The 10,741-nt window shown below is 36.8% G+C and overlaps 1 pseudogene; it reads left to right on the top strand.

The window, feature by feature from the left end:
* The first annotated feature begins 4,282 nt into the window (after window positions 1-4,282).
* LOC113928033 lies at window positions 4,283-9,441 on the top strand (annotated as a pseudogene).
* The last annotated feature ends 1,300 nt before the right edge of the window (window positions 9,442-10,741 follow it).

Here is a 10,741-nt window from a genome sequence, read left to right as displayed (position 1 = left end):
CTTGAGTCATGGCTTATATTTTTTACTTTGTTCTCTCATTCATCCATTGTTCTCTGGGCAAAATGACTAGAAGGAGGAACTCAGAACAAAAGAAAGAACCAGAGGTAATACTCTCTGCCACAGATCTAATTGATATGGATATAAGTAAAATGTCAGAGCTAGAATTCAGGATAACAATTATAAAGTTACTAGCTGGGCTTGAAAAAAGCATAAAATACACTAGAGAATCTCTTAGTGCAGAAATAAAATCTAATCAGGCCAAAATTAAAAATGCTTTAACTGAGATGTAGTCTAAATTGGATGCTCTAAAAGGTAGGGTAAATGAAGCAGAAGAGAGAGTAAGTGACATAGAGGACACAGAAGACAAATTGATGGAAAGGAAGAAAGCTGAGGAAAAGAGAGAAAAACAACTAATGGACCATGAGGGGAGGCTTCGAGAAATCAGTGATAACATAAAGCCAAACAATATTAGAATTATTGGGGGTAGAAACATTTGGCTGGCAGCAGACGTATCCACAGAGACCTGGCAGGCCAGAAAGGACTGGCATGACATACTCAGGGTACTAAATGAAAAAATAATGCAGCCAAGAATACTTTATCCAGTAAGGCTGTCATTCAGAATAGAAGGAGAAATAAAGTGCTTCCAGGACAAACAGCAATTAAAAGAGTATGTGATCACTAAACCAGCCCTGCAAGAAATATTAAAGGGGATCCTGTAAGTGAAGAGAGAGCCCAAAAGTAACATAGACCAGAAAGAAACAGAGACAATCTACAGAAACAGTGACTTTACAGGTAATACAATGGCATTAAATTCATATTTTTCAGTAGTTACTCTGAATGTAAATGGGCTAAATGCTCCAATCAAAAGACACACGGTACCAGATTGGAGAAAAAAGCAAGACCATCAATATGCTGCCTACAAGAGACTGATTTTAGACCTAAAGACACCTCCAGATTGAAAGTGAGGGGGTAGAAAACCACTTATCATGCTAATGGACATCAAAAGAAAGCTGGGGTAGCAATTCTCATATCAGACAAATTAGATTTTAAACCAAGGACTATAATAAGGAATGAAGAGGGACACTATATCATACTTAAAGGGTCTATCCAACAAGAGGATCTAACAATTATAAATATTTATGCTCCCAACTTGGGAGCAGCCAATTATATAAACCAATTAATAGCCAAATTAAAGAAACACATTGATAATAATACAATAATAATAGGAGACTTCAACATCCCACTCACAGCAATGGGCAGATCATCTAAGCAGAAGATCAAAAAGAAACAAGGGCTTTGAATTACACACTCGACCAGATGGACCTCACAGATATATACAGAGCATTTCATCCTCAAGCAACAGAAAACACATTCTTCTTGAGGGCACATGGAACATTCTCTAGAATAGATTACATACTGGGTCACAGATCAGATCTCAACTCAAATCTCAGAAGATTGGGATTATTCCCTGCATATTTTCACACCACAGTGATTTGAAACTAGAACTCAATCACAGGAGGAAATTTGGAAGGAACTCAAACACTTGGAGGTTAAAAATCATCTTACTAAAGAATGAGTGGGTCAACCAGGAAATTAAAGAAGAATTAAAAAAAAAATTCATGGAAACAAATGAAAATGAAAACACCAGATTTTTTTTCAGATTCAGCAAAGGTGGTCCTAAGAAGGAAGTACATAGCAATACTAGCCTCTCTCAAAAAATTAGAAAAGTCTCAAATACACCTAAAGGAGCTGAAGAAAGAATAGCAAATAAAGCCTAAACGAAGCAGGAAAAGAAAAATAATAAAGATTAGAAATAGAAACCAGAAAAGTAGAACAGATCAAGGAAACTAGAAGCTGGTTCTTTGAAAGAATTGGTAAGATTGATAAACCCCTAGCCAGACTTATCCAAAAGAAAAGAGAAAGGACCCAACTTAATAAAATCACGAATGAAAGGGAAGTGATCATGACCAACACCAAAGAAATACAAACAGTTTTAAGAACATATTTTGAGCAACTATATGCCAAAAAATTAGGCAATTTGGAAGAAATGGAGACATTCCTGGAAACTTATGAACTACCAAACCTGAACCAGGAAGAAATAGAAAACCTGAACAGACTCATAACTAGCAAGGAAATTGAAGCTATGTAATAAAAAATCTCCCAACAAACAGGAGTCCAGGACCAGATGGCTTCCCAGGGGAATTCTACCAAACATTTTAAGAATAAATAATAGGGCAAACATTAACAAGACAGGAAACAAATGTTGGTGAGGATGTGGAGAAAGGGGAACCCTCTTACACTGTTGGTGGGAATGGAAGCCGGTGCAGCCACCCTGGAAAACAGTATAGAGGTTCCTCAAGAACTTAAAAATAGAGCTACCCTACAACCCAGCAATTGCATTTCTGGGTATTTACCCCAAAGATACAGATGTAGTGAAAAGAAGGAGCACATGCACCCCAATTCTCATAGCAGCAATCTCTACCATAGCCAAACTGTGGAAGGAGCCAAGATGCCTTTCAACAGACGAATGGATAAAGAAGATGTGGTCCATATATACAATGGAAGATTACTCAGCCATCAGAAAGGATAAAAACCCATCATTTGCACTGACATGGATGGAAGTGGAGGGGATTATGCTAAGTGAAGTAAGTCAAGCAGAGAAAGTCAATTATCATATGGTTTCACTTATTTGTAGAACATAAGGAATAGCACAAAGGACCACAGGGGAGGGAGGGAAAACCGAATGGGAAGAAATCAGAGAGGGAGACGGACCATGAGAGACTCTGGACTCTGGGAAACAAACAGGGTTGCAGAAGGGAGGGGGTGGGGGATCAGGCAATTGGGTGATGGGTATTAAGGAGGGCACGTGTTGTGATGGGCACTGGGTGTTATATGCAACTAATGAATTCTTGGACACTACATCATATGGTGACTAACATAACATAATAAAATAAAATAAAAAAAGAACACTACATCAAAAACTAATGATGTACTGTATGTTGGCTAACTGAACATAATAATAAAAAATACATAAAGAAGAAATAATGCCTATTCTTCTGAAGCTGTTTCAAAAAACAGAAATGGAAGGAAAACTTCCAAACTCTTTTTATGAGGCCAGCATTACCTTGATCCCAAAACCAGACAGAGATCCCATCAAAAAGGAGAATTACAGACCAATATCCCTGATGAACATGGATGCCAAAATTCTCATCATGATACTAGACAATAGGATCCAATAGTACATTGAAAGGATTATTCACCACAGCCAAGTGGGATTATTCCTGGGCTGCAAGGGTGGTTCAACATCTGCAAATCAATCAACATGATACACCACATAAATAAAAGAAAGGACAAAACCATATGATCCTCTCAATGGATGCAGAAAAAGCATCTGACAAAGTACAGCAACCTTTCTTGATTAAAATTCTCCACAGTATAGGGATAGAGTGAACATACCTCAATATCATAAAAGCCATCTATGAAAAGACCACAGCAAATATCATTCTCAATGGGGAAAAAATGAGAACTTCTCCACCTTTTCTCTTAAGGTCAGGAACATGGCAAGGATGTCCACTATCACTATTGCTGTTCACCATAGTACTAGAAGTCCTAGCCTCAGCAATCGGACAACAAACGAAATAAAAGCCATCTGAATTGGCAAGGAAGAAGTCAAATTCTCACTCTTTGCAGATGAACGATACTTTATGTGGAAAACCCAAAAGACTCCCTCCACCCCAAAATTGCCAGAACTCATACAGCAATTCAGCAACGTGACAGGATGCAAAATCAATGCACAGAAATCAGTTGCAGTTCTATACACTAACAATGAGACAGAAAAAAGAGAAATTAAGGAGTTGATCCCATCTACAATTACACCAAAACCCATAAAATGCCTAGGAATAAACCTAACCAAAGAGGCAAATGATCTGTACTCAGAAAACTATAGAACACTCATGAAAGAAATTGAGGCAGACTCAAAGAAATGGAAAAACGTTCCATGTTCATGGATTGGAAGAATAAACATTGTTAAAATGTCTATGCTACCCAGAGCAATCTATACATTCAATGCAATCTTATCAAAATACCATCAACATTTTTCACAGAGCTGGAACAAATAATCCTAAAATTTGTATGGACTCAGAAAAGATCCTGAATAGCCAAAGTTATGTTGAAAAAGAAAACCAAAGCTGGGGGCATCACAATGCCTGACTTCAAGCTCAATTACAAAGCTGTTATCATCAAGACAGCATGCTACTTGGCACAAAAACAGACACATAGACCAATGGAACAGAATAGAGAACCCAGAAATGGACCCTCAACTCTATGGTCAACTAATCTTCAACAAAGCAGTAAAGAATATCCAATGGAAAAAGGACAGTCTCTTCAATAAATGGTACTGGGAAAATTGGAGAGTTACATGCAGAAGAATGAAACTGGACCATTATCTTACACTATACACAAAGATAAACTCAAAATGGATGAAAGACCTCAGTGTGAATCCATCAAAATCCTAGAGGAGAACATAGGCAACAACATCTGTGATCTTGGCCACAGCAACTTCTTGCTAGAAACGTCTCCACAGGCAAGGAAAACAAAAGTAAAAATGAACTACTGGGACTTCATCAAGATAAAAAGCTTTTGCACAGCAAAGGAAACAGTCAACAAAACTGAAAAGCAACCTGTGGAATGGGAGAAGATATTTGCAAATGACATCAGATAAAAGGCTAGTATCCAAGATCTATAAAGAACTTATCAAACTCAACACCCAAAAATGAATAGTCTAGTCAAGAAATGGGCGGAAGACATGAACAGACATTTCCCCAAAGAGAACACAGAAATGGCAAATAGACACATGAAAAAAATGCTCCAGATCCCTTGGCATCAGGGAAATACAAATCAAAACCTCAATGAGATACCACCTTACACCAGTCAGAATGGCTAAATTTAAACAAGACAGGAAACAACAAATGTTGGTGAGGATGAGGAGAAAGGGAAACCCTTTTACACTGTTGGTGGGAATGCAAGCTGGTGCAGCCACTCTGGAAAACAGTATGGAGGTTCCTCAAGAACTTAAAAATAAAGCTACCCTAGGACACAGCAATTGCGCTACTAAGTATTTACCCCAAAGATACAAATGTAGACATCAGAAGGGGCACCTACACCCGAATGTTCATAGCAGCCATGTCCACAATAGCCAAACTACAGAAAGAGCCCAGATGTCTATTGACAGATGAATGAATGGGTAAATACAAGGGAATATTACTCAGCCATCAGAAAGGATGAATACCTACCATTTATATCGATGTGGATGGAACTGGAGGGTATTATGCTGAGTGAAATAAGACAATCAGAGAAAGACAATTATATGTGGAATATTAAGAAACGGCCCAGAGGATTATAGGGGAAGGAAGGGAAAACTGAATGGGGAGTCATCAGGGAGAGAGAAAAACCATGAGAGACTCTTAACTCTAGGAAACAGAGGGTTGCTGGAGGGATGGTGGGTCGGGGGGATGGGGTAATTTGGTGATGAGCATTAACTAGGGCACATGTGATGAGCACTCGGTGTTACACCCAACTGATAAACTATTGAACACTACATCTGAAACTAATGATGTACTATATATTGGTTAATTGAACTTAAATTAAAAAATTAAATAAAATAAATAAAAGATAGGAAAAGATTATCCACACCCCAGAAACAACCACTACTGCAATATTGACTTATTTCCTTTCAGTCTTTTCTTGAACACATCTAAATGGTAATGTGTTTATAAATTTTATATTCTGGATTGCCTTTCACTCAATTTTATATGGTGAAAATTTGCCTTGGTTTTAAAATTGTACAAAAAATAATCATGAACGTATGCATAATATTCCTATAGCTGTGTCATCATTTTCCAAACATTTCTCTGTAGTTAGTCATTAAGGATATTTCCAATATTTTAAAGGTTTTGAGAGAGATTGTGGAAGGACCTGTTTTACTGCACTCTAACTAGCATGTTTTTCCTTAAATCTTTGGTAATCATTTGATCCCCCAATAAATCTCATATTTTTAATTTGAAGTGATTAGCCATAGAATTGATTCAGTTTTTTGATGCTTATTAGCTTTTCACATTTGGGAAAACATTTCTTTGTCACTGAGCTGCATTGTCACAGATCATAGAAGTCTTCCAAAAGAACTAGGAAATGACCATTTTTATATCAGGGAAAATAGGAGTAAAGGCTGATTTTCTTTTATTCATTGGAATTCAAGGCACGACCTTTCCATTTGTGTTCAACAGCTGAATCTATAACAACAAATAACTTCTTTTGTAAATAATGAGATCCCTGTTTCTACTTTATCCTATGTTCTCGTTCTCCTCACCTACAAATATATTCACATATTTCATAAAATTTTGGTGTTATGAAGGACACAATTATGTAAAGTTTTCAATGAATATATTTTAACAATTTCTTCCTTTAATGAGTGATGTTCACAATTATACTTTTTAACTGGATATAACTGAGACAGACTTATAGTTGTTAATCACATCAAATTCTAAAATGATGCAAATTAGAAAATGTCTAAATATGATCATTATAAATATAAAACTTACATTGATATAAAAATAAAATATGATAGTTATAAGTGACATAAATATAAAATGATGTAATTCTATTTATATCATTTAGAGCATGTATTTATATATTTATAAAATATAAATTTATATATATACTTATTTATATGATTTAAAAATTTTAATACATTGACAGAGAATGCTATCATGGTGCTTTAAAAAATATATGCTTTTTTTTTTATACTCAAGAAAGAACTATGGGCGCCTGGGTGGCTCAGTTGGTTAAGCGACTGCCTTCGGCTCAGGTCATGATCCTGGAGTCCCGGGATCGAGTCCCGCATCAGGCTTCCTGCTCAGCAGGGAGTCTGCTTCTCCCTCTGACCCTCTTCCCTCTCGTGCTTTCTATCTCTCATTCTCTCTCTCTCTCAAATAAATAAATAAAATCTTTTAAAAAAAAATAAATAAAGAAAGAACTAAATGCCAAATAAGACAGAATCTAGGTAAATAAATTTTTCACATTTCAAACTGATCAATTCAAAAGTCATAAATGTGTTCTTTATAAAAAACATTTTTATGCACAAGAAAAATCTCAAAATCCTTTTAATACTTCCTGGAACCAAAGATTCCCTTGATTGCATTATGTAATTGAAGAAGTAAAAGTTTTAGTTTCATTTTAATGTGTCAAAGGCATTGCCAAAATCACATACTTTAAAACACTCAAAGATGATCTTATGACCTATCATGTAAAGGACATTTCTCAGCACCTGAAATGATTAATGATGTCTCCTGTGCTCTATCTACAGAATATGGTGGGGTGGGTTTTTTTGTTTTGATTTTGGTTTTTTTAAGTAGGCTCCACACCCAACACAGGGCTTGAACTTAAGACCCTGAGATCAAGACCTGAGCTGAGATTAAGAGTCAGTTGCTTAACCAACTGAACCAACCAGGCACCCTGTAGAGAATATGGTGTTTTGAGTCAGAAGACTTTGACTTGGTGCTATGTGGATAGTCCTGTGAGCCACCTCTTGCTCGGGTGCATAAAGAGCTTTGTGAATCTGCCAGTAACCACTTTAGTTAAGTAACTAGTTCCTACTATAGTTGGTGGACCAGAGAGATCCAGGAGAGGCAGGAGAGAGTGAAGGAGCTACATCTCAATCTCCACCTCTCTACAAGGAGCTTATACATATTGATGGCTTACACACCATTACTTTTGTTTGTAAAGGACTTTGCACATAATAAACCATGCTAGAGATATTAGTTATTACTATTATAAGCAGGAAAGACCAGGTCTATATTATATATGACCAAGACAAGAACTTTTCCCTTGCTATTTGGAATATGAATATTAACAGTTATCAGCAAAGACTAAACAATTTAATCCAGTTTAAATTAATTATAGCTATATGGATGACTCGAGAAGCAAACTTTCGACTAGACGTTATACTCTAAGTGATCTGAAGAGAACCCTGATGATCTGTATGCCAATACAGCCTTAGGTCAGAAAAATTAAGATTATCATCTGTGAAATAAACATTACTAAAAACATTTATATTAATAAGACATTCTATATTCAATAAATATTTATGGAGCTCCTATTATATATCACTCACTGTGTTACATGCTAGAGATACACTACTTACAAAAATAGATAGTGACCCTAGTGTTCGCTGCGCTTCGCCTTCCCCGCTGGTGTGCTCTTTCGGGGTGCAACAGTATGGATAATTGTGAAGTTCCCAGCAAGAAAGTGATTGAGTTCAAACCACCAGTGTATGAACAGAGATACTACTTTGTTAAAAACTTAGTGAATCGACATGGACTCAGGAAGATTGCAGACTTGGGCTTCGGTGATGCCACACTTTTATGGATGCTGAAATATCACCGCTGTGTTCAGTATCTTGTTGGAGTAGATATTGCTGCCAGACCCTTTGAATGGGGAGGGGGTAGGTTGTCTCCAGGAGTGGGGGGTTACATCATTCCTCGGGAACTAGATTTGACCATAACCTTGTACCGTGGTTCTGCTGTACAAAAAGACTCCCGTTTGTGTGGATTTGACTTGATAACATGTATTGAATTGACAGAACACTTAGATTCTGAAGATCTGGCCAAGTTTCCTGAAGTCGTATTTGGGTACTTTTCTCCGGGTATGATTGTCATCAGCACACCAAACTCTGAATTCAATCCCCTGTTTCCACCATCAACCTTTAGAGATCCAGATCACAGATTTGAGTGGAACAGAACACAGTTTCAGACGTAGGCTTTGGATGTGGCAAAACTGTACAATTACTCCGTAGAGTTCACTGGTGTGGGGGATCCACCAGCAGGAGCTGAGCGTGTTGGATACTGTACCCAGATAGGGGTCTTCCAGAAAAACATAGCAAAGGCGACTGAACCAAGCATTTCAGAGCCAGAGGAACACGTTCCAGAGGAACACGTTTATGAAGTTGTATACACCACCTCATACCCGAGTTTACAGCAAAGCAAATACTTCCGGCTTACTCTGAGTAGTGAGTCGGTCAAAGCAATCGGCTTAATGAAAAGCAGGTTTCTCCGGGGTCTGAGGAAAAGGGAGGGCGATCGAGTGGTACCACTTGGCCGTTGTACCCCACAGTTCGGATTAACAGAAGCTCAAAGGGCCGAAATAGAGCAGTCCCCCAAACCTTACAGTGTGGGAGAGAAGTTCTACGTACCCCTGGAAAGACTCATTATTTATCCGAAGGTGGACCACTTGGTGGCGGGTAGTATGGAGAAGCTGAGAACAATACTTGCTGAGGGACTTCGACTGAACGGAGATCAAAGTGCGGTGCAGGTGGAGTTGGTTGATTACCAAACACAACGCCTCTTTGATGAGCATTTAATCAGCCCTGTGCTGGAGTCGTACGTTTAGGCAACTTGGTTTTGAATTTCTCTAACCTTGTTTTTCATATGCTTTTTGCAGGGTGGTGGAGAGGGTTCATAATGCGCTTGTTCATGCTTCTGTTAGACCCAGTTGGGTGTGACTTTAAACATTCTTAAAGCAAATTGGATTGTCAAAATAAAACCTTTTCCCAGGGAAAAAAATAAATAAAAAAAATAGATAGTAATTTACCTCATTGATTTATAGTCTAGTGGGAGAAACATTCATCAAAAACTCACGCAAATCAATGTACAATAACGAACAATATTATTAAGCTCTGACTTAGTGCCAAGCACTGTGCTAAGTATTTTCTTAGACTGTTTTATTTAATCCTCATACCTGAATTTGAAGGGTATAGGTACTAAACAACTTACCAAGGGTGCACAGTTAAGAAGTTGTAGATGTGGGATTCGGCTCCAAGCCTGTTTGACTATCAAGCCAAATTTCTATACACCATGAGACTGAAATAGAAAGATAATTCATTAACCCATGACCTCAGTAATCTTCCATTTGATACAATTCAGGTGATCCAATGATTTGAGTCCTTTGATCACTGGTTTTGTCTCAAGTGAAGAAGAATGTCAAAGAAGTCAATGTAAGACAAATCAAGCTAAGGAAATATTACCAAAACTCGGTTTTCTTAAACAAATAAGAAATACATAATTATTAATTAGTTCACAAATTCCTGGAGTTTAAATTAAAAAATAAGTGATAAATTCATACATAACTATATATTGACCAAAATAAATCGCTAAAAATAACCTTTTTTGGAAAACTGGATATTGCAAAGATAACCTAAAACAATTATTGAAAAGGATTATGACTGAAATTATTAGAAGACCAACATGAAAATTACATGATCACAGAGCACAATAGTTAAACATGCATTTTGCAAATATTTTAAATCAATAATTGCGGCCAGAATAGATATTATTTTATCTATCAATCGATCTATATTGGCAGATAGTATTGGTTGCTCTTATTTTTAATTATCTAAATCAATAATTATGACCAGAATATATATTATATTTTATGTGTACTTTATATATATTTTTTCTATCTATATTGGCAGATACTATTATTTTTTAATTATTTATTTTATGTCATAAAATATGTTATTTTATATGGGTTTTTTTCTTACTTATTGAACATTGATTTTCCTTAGGTGTCAGATGGGTGGAAATGTGTGTGGACACATGGGAAGAACTGTGATTTTCTGTCTTATCTCTGTGATAAATTAATTTTGCTAATCTGATTCCCCTTCACCTGTTAGGGACGTAGAGGTATTAGA

This window comes from Zalophus californianus, chromosome 7, assembly GCF_009762305.2.
Source record: "Zalophus californianus isolate mZalCal1 chromosome 7, mZalCal1.pri.v2, whole genome shotgun sequence".
Lineage (NCBI taxonomy): Eukaryota > Metazoa > Chordata > Mammalia > Carnivora > Otariidae > Zalophus > Zalophus californianus.
This window is presented reverse-complemented; position numbering and strand designations above follow the sequence as displayed.